The following is a 10,863-nucleotide window of genomic DNA, read 5'->3' as shown; positions in this document are numbered from 1 at the left end:
AATAAAACACATCACATAGGTAGAATATACCAGTCCCAACGTGTATGGCTCCCCATTTCAGTAAGACTACGTGGTTCTCTAGAGGGAGGAAGGGGTGGCTGTCTCAGCTTTTTATTGGTCCAAGTTCCACTAAAGCTTGTAGAATTACCTACCATCAGGTAAATGCTTCTGTCTGTCTAGAAGAGGATTCAGCAGAGGAAACTGGACATTAATAATCTAGGTCAAGGGATCCCTGGGTGGCGCAGCGGTTTGGCGCCTGCCTTTGGCCCAGGGCGCGATTCTGGAGACCCGGGATCGAATCCCACATCGGGCTCCCGGTGCATGGAGCCTGCTTCTCCCTCTGCCTGTGTCTCTGCCTCTCTCTCTCTCTCTCTGTGACTATCATAAATAAATTAAAAAAAAAATTAAAAAAAAATCTAGGTCAAGGTTATATATAGGATGAGTCTCAGAAAACTGAATTGTACAGACACTTACGTAAAAACCATTTCAAAGGACTTGTGAGTGTTAAGGTTAATAAAGTATTTTCAGAGATGCTGCATGTGAAGAACCCACCAACACTACATAGTGAACAACAAACAGCAGAAGTAAGTCTTCACTCAAGTGAGGAAGACAGAAAAATATTTACACTAAAGAAAGGGTTCAGAATGAAGTAATATTTACGGGATGCTAAAAAATTAATCTTCAGCCATAATGAGGCCTCTTCGAGCTCCCAAAACCTTTGCTTTCTTCTCCTTTCGTCTTTGTTCATGTTGCTTCCGTTGTTCCTCCCGGTCTGGAGAGGAGTTTGTAAGTTTTCTTGTGGAAGCTAACTCTGTTGACATGTTGCTTGAGAGAATTATTTTCTTTAGGTTGACCCCATGGTTTCAGTTTGCCTTTGTGTGGCTCATGGTTGAGGGGACAAGACAGATTTGCTTTGAGATCAAACACCAGTTTCTTGTTGGAGACTGGAGTCTGTGCTGCCTCAGTTGTCAGCCTGAATGGGGTAACAACAGAAGCAGAATTCCCCTTTGCTGTCTCTTTTTTTTTTTTTTTTTAATTTTTATTTATTTATGATAGTCACAGAGAGAGAGAGAGAGGCAGAGACACAGGCAGAGGGAGAAGCAGGCTCCATGCACCGGGAGCCCGATGTGGGATTCGATCCCTGGTCTCCAGGATTGTGCCCTGGGCCAAAGGCAGGCGCCAAACCGCTGCGCCACCCAGGGATCCCCGCTTTGCTGTCTTTAACTTGCATGTCCCCAGCACAGCCTGGCCTTTTGTAGTACTCCCACATGCGGTCACATGTGGAGACTTTCTGGCTGGAATCTTGGTCAGTGAACGCTTATGTTCATTATCTTTGGTAGCAGCTGAAAACCTGACATTCATTTTAGTTGCCAATAGAATGGAACGCTTGGCGGACCTTTTCCCACACAAAGTGCTCTGGCCTGTAGGGCCCAGGGGCTGGCCCTGCGATCAGCACCGGCTGGAGGGAGTTCGAGCCTCAGGGAGCCTTCCAGGGAGAGGAACTGGAGTCACCACCCCTTCTTTGGTGACCGGCTGCTTCTCGAGTTCATTAAATGAGTTGTGTTCTTCAAAATGTTTCTTTTTCCTCTCAATATATTGATCAATGGTCTTCATTTCCTTAAAACGAGCCTCATGAAGCTTCTTAAAGTTTGGAGTAGTGCTTATAGTTCTTTTACTTTTTCCAGGTTTGGAAAACCTATCTGCGTAGAGAGGCTTCTTTCTTTCTGCAGGTACCTTTGAATCTTTATTATCATTTATTCTTCTTTTTTCTGTGGAAACTGCATTCTCCTCTCCTTGGTCCTCATCTAGTGGTGAAGGAACTTCTCCAACAGTTCTGAGATCCTGGTTTTCCTGCTTCTCTTGATTCTGGAATTCAGTGTGATCACTTATTTTCATCTCTGAACGATCCTGCTGGGAGTCAGAGTTCTTGCACCTTCTCCTTGTTTTGGTGATGTGGCCAATTGGCTCCCTCTTAGCTTGTTCCTGGCTGCTGATCTGCATCTCAGTCACATCCCAAGAGGATGCAGAAGTTGGACTTCCATTCTGACTCTCAGTTTTTTTGCTCGTCTTTAAGGTAGGCTTTCAAGGCTTTTAACAACTTGTCTGCCCTCAGGTCAGCCCGGAGGCCCAGACTCTTGGCCAAGTTCTGCAGGTTGCTATACTTGAAGGAGTCAAGCTCCTCAAGGGAGGGTATGGCCATGGCGAGCTGCATCCAGGTGACCACGCAGAGGACGCGTACCCCACACTCAGCAAAGCAGTTCAAAACTCAGGCACCCGGATTATTATTTTTTAAAGATTTATTTATTCATGAGAGACAGAGAGAGAGAGGCAGAGACACAGGCAGAGGGAGAAGTAGGCTTCCCCCAGGGAGCCTGATATGGGACTCGATCCAGGATCACGCCCTGAGCTGAAGGCAAGATGCTCAACCGCTGAGCCACCCAGGTGTCCCCAGAAATGGATTATTATGCATAATATATAAGAATTTATTCTGATATATAAAAATATCATAAATTTGCCCTTATGAGCAAGTGACACAAATAGAATGAAATGCTGGTAATGAGCAAATGGGAAAATATTCAGGACATAACAAAACTCAAATAAACAATGAGATATATTTTTATATCTATTAACTTGGCAAAGAAGATGTAATAGTGATACTGGTGCCAGAGTTTGCAATTAAACTGATGTGCTCATACCTTTCTGACAGTGGATATAAAACAGGAACTTGATACTATGTACTAAGAATCATAAAACTGTCCACACCTGACCCAGTAATTTCATTCATTGTAATTTAGGTGGAGGAGCTAATTCACAAGGAAGGCATCCCTAGGTATGAGGCTCTTCACCAGAGCATTCTCTATAATAACAGAAATTCAACCACCTAAATGCCCAGTAATAGGGAAAGTCAAAACAGTGAGGTAAGTTGTAGTACATTAATTGGATGGAATATTCTACAAGTTAACAGAAAAAATATGAAGAATATCAGGTAGGGGAAGGAGTCATTCAAAATAGCATTCTGAAAAACAAAATATCCAATTATGCTTATAGCTCTGGAAAATATACCAGTATGTAGACAAGGACAATGAGGAAGCAGAAAAAAAAATATATTATATTTGCTCCTCCTCCTTCTCTTCTAATCATGAAGTCATGAAGCTGACAAATTTTTTAAAAAATATTTTATTTATTTATTCATGGGAGACACATACAGAGAGGCAAAGAGAGAAGCAGGCTCCATGTAGGGAGCCTGATGTGGGACTTGATTCCGAGACTCTGGGATCATGCCCTGAGCTGAAGGCAGATGGTCAACCGCTGAGCCACCCAGATGTCCTATGAAGCTGGTAAATTTTCACTTGGCATTGACACACTCCTCTACCTGCATGTGTCCTCTTTTTTTTTCATTGTTTTGTTCTTACCCCTTTATTGGATGAGGATGCATCTCCAGGGCAGTTCAGGGCATCCATATCACCTAGAAAGAAAATCAATACATACATTTATTCATTAATTATGTGGCCTTTATTTTGTATTCGGCACTGGGATATAATACGGATCAAGATCTACTCCCCTCTGCTCACTGAGCTCAGTTTACACGAACATGGATAAAAAGGATTTGCAATATAGTATAAAAGTTCATAAACTGATAGGAAAAAAAAGCTAACTGGGAACCAGAATTTTTAGGTGTCAAATATTTTAACTCTTCAATGGGATTTTTTTTTAAGATTTTATTTATTTATTCATGAGAGACACTGAGAGAGAGAGAGAGAGAGAGAAAGAGAGAGAGAGAGAGAAAGAGGGGCAGAGACACAGGCAGAGGGAGAAGCAGGCTCCAAGCAGAGAGCCTAACGTGGGACTCGATTCCGGGACTCCAGGATCAGGTCCTGGGCTGCAGGTGGTGCCAAACCACTGAGCCACCCAGGCTGCCCGGATTTTTCATTTAAAATGGGCTCAAGGGATTTGCATTTTTAATTATTCCACTTTACATCAGACATTTCCCTCTTTCTGCCTTCTCCTCAGAGACATAAAAATGCTTGTCTCTCCTCCAAGGCAAAAATCAAATTTTTACTTCCACACTCCCTCTCATTATTTTTCCTATAATTCTCCTTCCTTTTAGTCACAATTCCATACTGGTTGTTTCTAATTTCATTTACTCATTCATCTAGCAACAATTATTATTTTTTTTTTTAAGGACAATTTTTTAAAAAAGATTTTAAAAATTTATTTATTCATGAGAGACACAGAAGGAGAGAGAGGCAGAGATTCAGGCAGAGGGAGAAGCAGGCTCCATGCAGGGAGCCTGACGTGGGACTCAATCCCGGGTCTCCAGGATCACGCCCTGGGCTGAAGGTGGCGCTAAACCGCTAAGCCACGAGGGCTGCCCCAGCAACAATTGACTATGAACTAGAGATATATTAGCTCTGGACTAGGTGGCCTCTAGGGTAGAAGGAGAGCATAAAGATTCATGACATTGGCTCCCTAGAGGACAAATAAGACAGGATTTGACTCCTTCTAGGGAGATGCATCCTGACTAGGGACCTCACGACAGCAAACCCTTCGGCAAGAAAACATAGCTCAGAAGGCTTTGAAAATCCATTTTTAAAATATCAATTTCTTTTTTTTTTAAATATCAATTTCTATCCCACCACTGTCATTTAGACAATCTCCTCTCAAGTCCTAAACCTTAAAACACATCTCTTCTATTTCTTGTCCTTCCTCCCTTAGACTTACATCTTCATCAACCCTGATCTTCATGGCAATAATAGGAAATAAGTAGAATAGATGACAACACCCATTTTACAGGTGAAGGAAATGAGATCTGACCAAGGCCATGTGACTGTAAGTGGAGGAAGGACGGTAAATGAGAAAAGTACTTGACCTGGAAAGTATTTGAGATAAAAGCTGTGGCCCTGTATTTGTAACTAATCCTTTCCCTCTTGGTCTGTTGCTTCACTAGAGAAGCTGTGCTCTACAGGGTCCTTCCAGCTGTTTACTCTTAAGTGACAAAAATCTCTCCATTCCCTTCCAGTCTCCTCCCCTGGAGCATCTTCACCCTGGTGCCATAAGCCAGACCAATTTAAATCCAAATTTGGAGGAGATGGTGGAACCTGAGTATCAGGATTTTGTAAAGTTCCAGGAGATTCCAAAGAGCATTCAAGGTTGAGAATCAGTGTATTAGAAACTCCTGAGGGGCAGGCATGAGGGCCACCCAGATCTGTGTTGCCCTGCCCCTCCCTCCTTATCTTCCAGTCTCCCAGGTGTCTCCTCCCTGTCCTAGGGCTGTTGCTGAAGCTGTAGTCAAGCCACACCCCTTAGCCACTTGCCACAAAATTTTCTGTCCCCTCCTGCTGATGGCCCTAATGGATCCTGCAGATTAAATGATCCCAGTGATCTTGGGCTGCCCTGGCATTGGTCTGTCAGACAATGGCACAAGCCACGTTGCTTGTTCTAATCGGAGCCCTGCAGAAAATATTCCAGGCTCCAGGGTGGGATTTTCGATGAGAAATGGCCCCAGGGCAGGTGATGGGGGAGCTCCCTCTTTCCTGCTTTCCTACAACCTTCTTCCTCCTCCCCTCTCCTCACCCTCTCTCCAGACACTTGGCCCTGCTCTGTCCTAGTCTCCCAATTCCTTACAGCCTTACTTCTATTCAGCTTAAGAGAGAAGTACTCGGTTTTTCAAATTCTTGCTCTGAGATCAGGTAGTATGGGAGAGTCCAAGATAAGATGTCTGCTATCAATTCTCACTGGTGCCTTCCTGGGATCCAGAACTCTTGAGCAAAGAGAAGAAGCACCTCCCCCCACCCCCCGGGGAGGTTTTCATGTTACTAAACTTTTCCAGCCAGAGGGATGTGCATAGGGTTATCCTGTTTATTTATCCATCCTTAATTCACTTCTCCAATGGAGATTTATTTTCACCATAAACAAGGTGAATCCCATGTTTCTTCCACAAGGTGTGTCCATCCCAGGAGCAGAGATAAGTATGTGCACATGGCCATACACGGTCTGCAGCTCAGATGTCACAGCAATATCACTCTTCCTTTGCCCTGTGTGTTCAAGTTCATGAGACCATATCAGCTCGAACATACAAGGAGGATATCTCTGTGAGGAAAGAGAATTGGACCATAGCCACTCCCCTGATGGAAGCCTCCCAAACCAGGATGCACTGGGCTATCTTGGTCAAGGGCAAAGGACAGGAAAAGCCAGGGCAATGAGAACAGTGTGAGAGCACCTAGGGGTGGACTGGGTCCCATGGACTAGGTCAGCTGGAAGAAATGTTGTTTCTGGACACAGTGTGCTGCTGGAAACAGGAAAATCCCAAATTAGCAGCATATGTGCACACTGAGGAAAATGAAGAAGGGTGTGAATGTAACTCAGATGTGTTAAAGGAGCACCTTAAGACTGAATCTCAGAGCACAAAAGCTCCCCTGAAACTGGGAACAAGACATCACTGGTTCCCCAGGGCCTGGAACTGTGAGTTACAACCAAGGCAGGCCCACTCTGTTTTTCTTTCTTTTTTCTCTTCTCTTCTTCTTCTTTTTTTTTTTTAATATTTTATTTATGTATTTATGAGAGACACAGAGAGAGAGAGAGAGAGAGAGAGAGAGAGAGAGGCAGAGACATAGGTAGAGGGAGAAGCAGGCTCCCTGTGGGGAGACCAATGTGGGACTCAATCCAGGGACTCCAGGATCATGCCCTGGGCCAAAGGCAGGTGCTAAACTGCTGAACCATTCAGGGATCCCTCTGTGTTTATTTCTTTTTTTTTTTTAAATTTATTTATTTACGATAGTCACAGAGAGAGAGAGAGAGAGAGAGAGGCAGAGACATAGGCAGAGAGAGAAGCAGGCTCCATGCACCGGGAGCCCGACGTGGGATTTGATCCCGGGTCTCCAGGATGGTGCCCTGAGCCAAAGGCAGGCGCCAAACCGCTGCGCCACTCAGGGATCCCTCTGTTTTTATTTCTGAGCCATTTTATATATGGACCCATTTTCCAAAATGTTCATCTTCTCTCTTAGATTTTAAGGCTCAGGTTGGATGGCACCACCTACTTTTTCCACTCCTCCCTGCAAAGGAAATAATCCCTCTTCTGTGTTTTAAAGCACTTGTTCATATCTCAAATGAAACACTGTCAACCCATTTATCAGCTTAAATCTGTATTATGTGCTATTTCCACACTGGAGTATGTGTGACACTGATGGCGGTATTGTCACTTGCACCTAGCTTTGTGTCTAGCATATAGCAGATATTCAGCAAATGTTGAATGAGATAGTTATGTACCCAGTTCAAAACAACTTGTTGTACACCTGAAACTAATATAACATTGTATGTTAATTGTACTTCAATAAAACAAAAACTATGTAGCCTAATATTTTGCTTGAGATTATTATATTAAATAGAAAAAATAGGTTTTCCTACCCAGGGCAATTACCAAAAGGGGAAATAGATATAGGGAGTCACCCTCTTGCTTATTCATTCGAGACCTCATTGTCTTCAAGAGGCAAGTAGATTTACTGCCTTTAAACAATAAGTGCTCTATAATACAATCTTAGAGAGCAGTGCGCAGTGTGCGCCAGGAGTCCTCATCATGTAGGATGGCTAAAGAGCACAGCAGGGCTGAGAGAATTTCTCTGTACCTACCATTTGGACTCGGAAGCAACTAGGGGCCTCCTTCCTTCTGCATCCTCCTGCACACATGCTGACAGATTCATGGTGTTTCGGTATCCGTTTTCTGGACTTGGCTGCCACCCCTGTCAGATTCTTTCCTTAGCGTGTGTTAATTAATGATGTCACAGTCTTCTTCAAGATCAGTTTCCTTTCGAGTCCAAACCTTGGTCTCTATAGATGTCGAATCCCAAGCATTCAATGTGGGATTTACTCATTTTATCTGAAAGTCCTGGGAGAAGCTCATTTTCATTCCCTACACAGTAAGCACCTTCCTTGTCTATCCTTTCTCTTGATGGAAAACATTAGGTTAGTTTAAGGATGTGAAATCATTTAATAAAATCCAAAACACTATGCAGAAGAGATTAGCATTATAGATGCAATGCCAGGCCAAGACTTCATGAACCCCAAAGCAGGAAAGCCTCCTTGCTACCCTGCTGGACTCCCCCTAACTGGACATTGCTATCAGGTCTGGGGTTTTGGTTTTTTTTAGGTCTGGATTTTTTTTTAAAACTTTTTATCCTGAAATAAATTTAGTTTTACAAAACGGTTGCAAAGATAGTACAGAGAATTTCTGTCTACCCTATCCCAGCTTGTCCTGGTATTAATATGTTTCACAACCACTGTCCATATATTAAAATTATATATATATTATTAATATACATATATTTAATTTATTAAAATAATATTGGTATAGTAAAATTAACTATAGAATTTATCCAAATTTTACCATAGTTTTCCTACTAATATCCTTTTTATGTTCCAGGATACCAGGTTGTATTTATTTATTTATTTACTTACTAAAAAACTGAGATATAAATTACACATAATATAAGTTTAAGGTGTAAGGACATTGGTTTGATACATTTATATTGCAATACAATTGCCATTGCAGTGCTAGCTAATATCTCTATTTATTACACTATATAATTTCTTTCTTTCTTTCTTTTTTTTTTTAGAGATTTTATTTATTCATTTGAGAGGGAGAAAGATACCAAGAGAGACCACGAGCAGGGGTGTGTGTGTGGGGGGGGTGCAGGGAGAGGGAGAAGCTGACTCCACTAAACAGGGAGCCAGACAGGGCTCCATCCCAGGACCTGGGATCATGACCTGAGCCATAATCAGATGCTTAACTGACTGAGCCAACCAGGTGACTATTATCATTATCATTTCTTCTAGTGGTGAGAACAATTAAAAATTTAGTTTCTTGTCAAATTTAATGTTTATATGTTTGTAATCTCTGTACTGTGTATTAGGCCTCCATGACTTATTTATCTGCTTTCTTTTTCTTTTTTTTTTAAATTTTTAAAAATTTTTATTTATTTATGATAGTCACAGAGAGAGAGAGGCAGAGACATAGGCAGAGGGAGAAGCAGGCTCCATGCACCGGGAGCCCGACGTGGGATTCGATCCCGGGTCTCCAGGATTGCGCCCTGGGCCAAAGGCAGGCGCTAAACCGCTGCGCCACCCAGGGATCCCCTCTTTTTATTTTCTTATAATTTATTTGGATTCCATACATAAAGGATATCATGCAATTTTTGTTTTTTTCTGTTAACTTCTCTTAGCATGGTGCCCTCAAACGCAGAATTTCCTTTATTCTTATAGCTGAATAGTATTCCATTGTGTGTGTGTGTATACACATGGACACACACACAATTTCTTTTATCTATTCATCGATTGATAGATATTTTGGTTGTTTTCATATCTTGACTATTGTAAATAGCACCGAAATAAATATAGAAGTGCATGCATCTCTTTGATAACGGGTTTTCATTTCCTTTGGATGTATACCTAGAATGCTAGATCACATGGTAGTGCTATTTTTAATTTCTTTCTTTTTTTTATAATAAATTTATTTTTTATTGGTGTTCAATTTACCAACATACAGAATAACACCCAGTGCTCATCCCGTCAAGTGCCCCCCTCAGTGCCTGTCACCCATTCACCCCACCCCCCATCCTCCTCCCCTTCCACCACCCCTAGTTCGTTTCCCAGAGTTAGGGGTCTTTATGTTCTGTCTCCCTTTCTGATATTTCCCACACATTTCTTCTCCCTTCCCTTATATTCCCTTTCACTATTATTTATATTTCCCAAATGAATGAGAACATACAATGTTTGTCCTTCTCCAATTGACTTACTTCACTCAGCATAATACCCTCCAGTTCCATCCACGTTGAAGCAAATGGTGGGTATTTGTCGTTTCTAATGGCTGAGTAATATTCCACTGTATACATAAACCACATCTTCTTTATTCATTCATCTTTCGATGGACACCGAGGCTCCTTCCACAGTTTGGCTATTGTGGACATTGCTACTATAAACGTCGGGGTGCAGGTGTCTCGGCGTTTCATTGCATCTGAATCTTTGGGGTAAATCCCCAACAGTGCAATTGTTGGGTCGTAGGGCAGGTCTATTTTTAACTCTTTGAGGACCTCCACACAGTTTTCCAGAGTGGCTGCACCAGTTCCCATTCCCACCAACAGTGCAAGAGGGTTCCTTTTTCTCCGCATCCTCTCCAACATTTGTGGCTTCCTGCCTTGTTAATTTTCCCCATTCTCACTGGTGTGAGGTGGTATCTCATTGTGGTTTTGATTTGTATTTCCCTGATGGCAAGTGATGCGAAGCATTTTCTCATGTGCATGTTGGCCATGTCTATGTCTTCCTCTGTGAGATTTCTCTTCATGTCTTTTGCCCATTTCATGATTGGATTGTTTGTTCCTTTGGTGTTGAGTTTAAGAAGTTCTTTTTTTTTTATTTTTTTTATTTATTTATGATAGTTACAGAGAGAGAGAGAGGCAGAGACACAGGCAGAGGGAGAAGCAGGCTCCATGCACCGGGAGCCCGATGTGGGATTCGATCCCGGGTCTCCAGGATCGCGCCCTGGGCCAAAGGCAGGCGCCAAACCGCTGCGCCACCCAGGGATCCCAAGAAGTTCTTTATAGATCTTGGAAACTAGCCCTTAATCTGATATGTCATTTGCAAATATCTTCTCCCATTCTGTAGGTTGTCTTTTAATTTTGTTGACTGTATCCTTTGCTGTGCAAAAGCTTCTTATCTTGATGAAGTCCCAATAGTTCATTTTTGCTTTTGTTTCTTTTGCCTTCGTGGATGTATCTTGCAAGAAGTTACTGTGGCTGAGTTCAAAAAGGGTGTTGCCTGTGTTCTCCTCTAGGATTTTGATGGAATCCTGTCTCACATTAAGATCTTTCATCC

General features: G+C 42.4%; 1 pseudogene; it reads right to left on the bottom strand.

Annotated features, from left to right (window-relative positions):
• Positions 1 to 426: 426 nt before the first annotated feature.
• Positions 427 to 10,863, bottom strand: part of LOC140614745 (nucleolar and spindle-associated protein 1-like) — a 147,975-nt pseudogene continuing 137,538 nt past the window's right edge.

The sequence above is a fragment of the Canis lupus genome, chromosome 23, assembly GCF_048164855.1.
Source record: "Canis lupus baileyi chromosome 23, mCanLup2.hap1, whole genome shotgun sequence".
NCBI lineage: Eukaryota > Metazoa > Chordata > Mammalia > Carnivora > Canidae > Canis > Canis lupus.
Note: the sequence above shows the minus strand (reverse complement) of the source record. Positions and strands in the feature narration are given on the sequence as shown.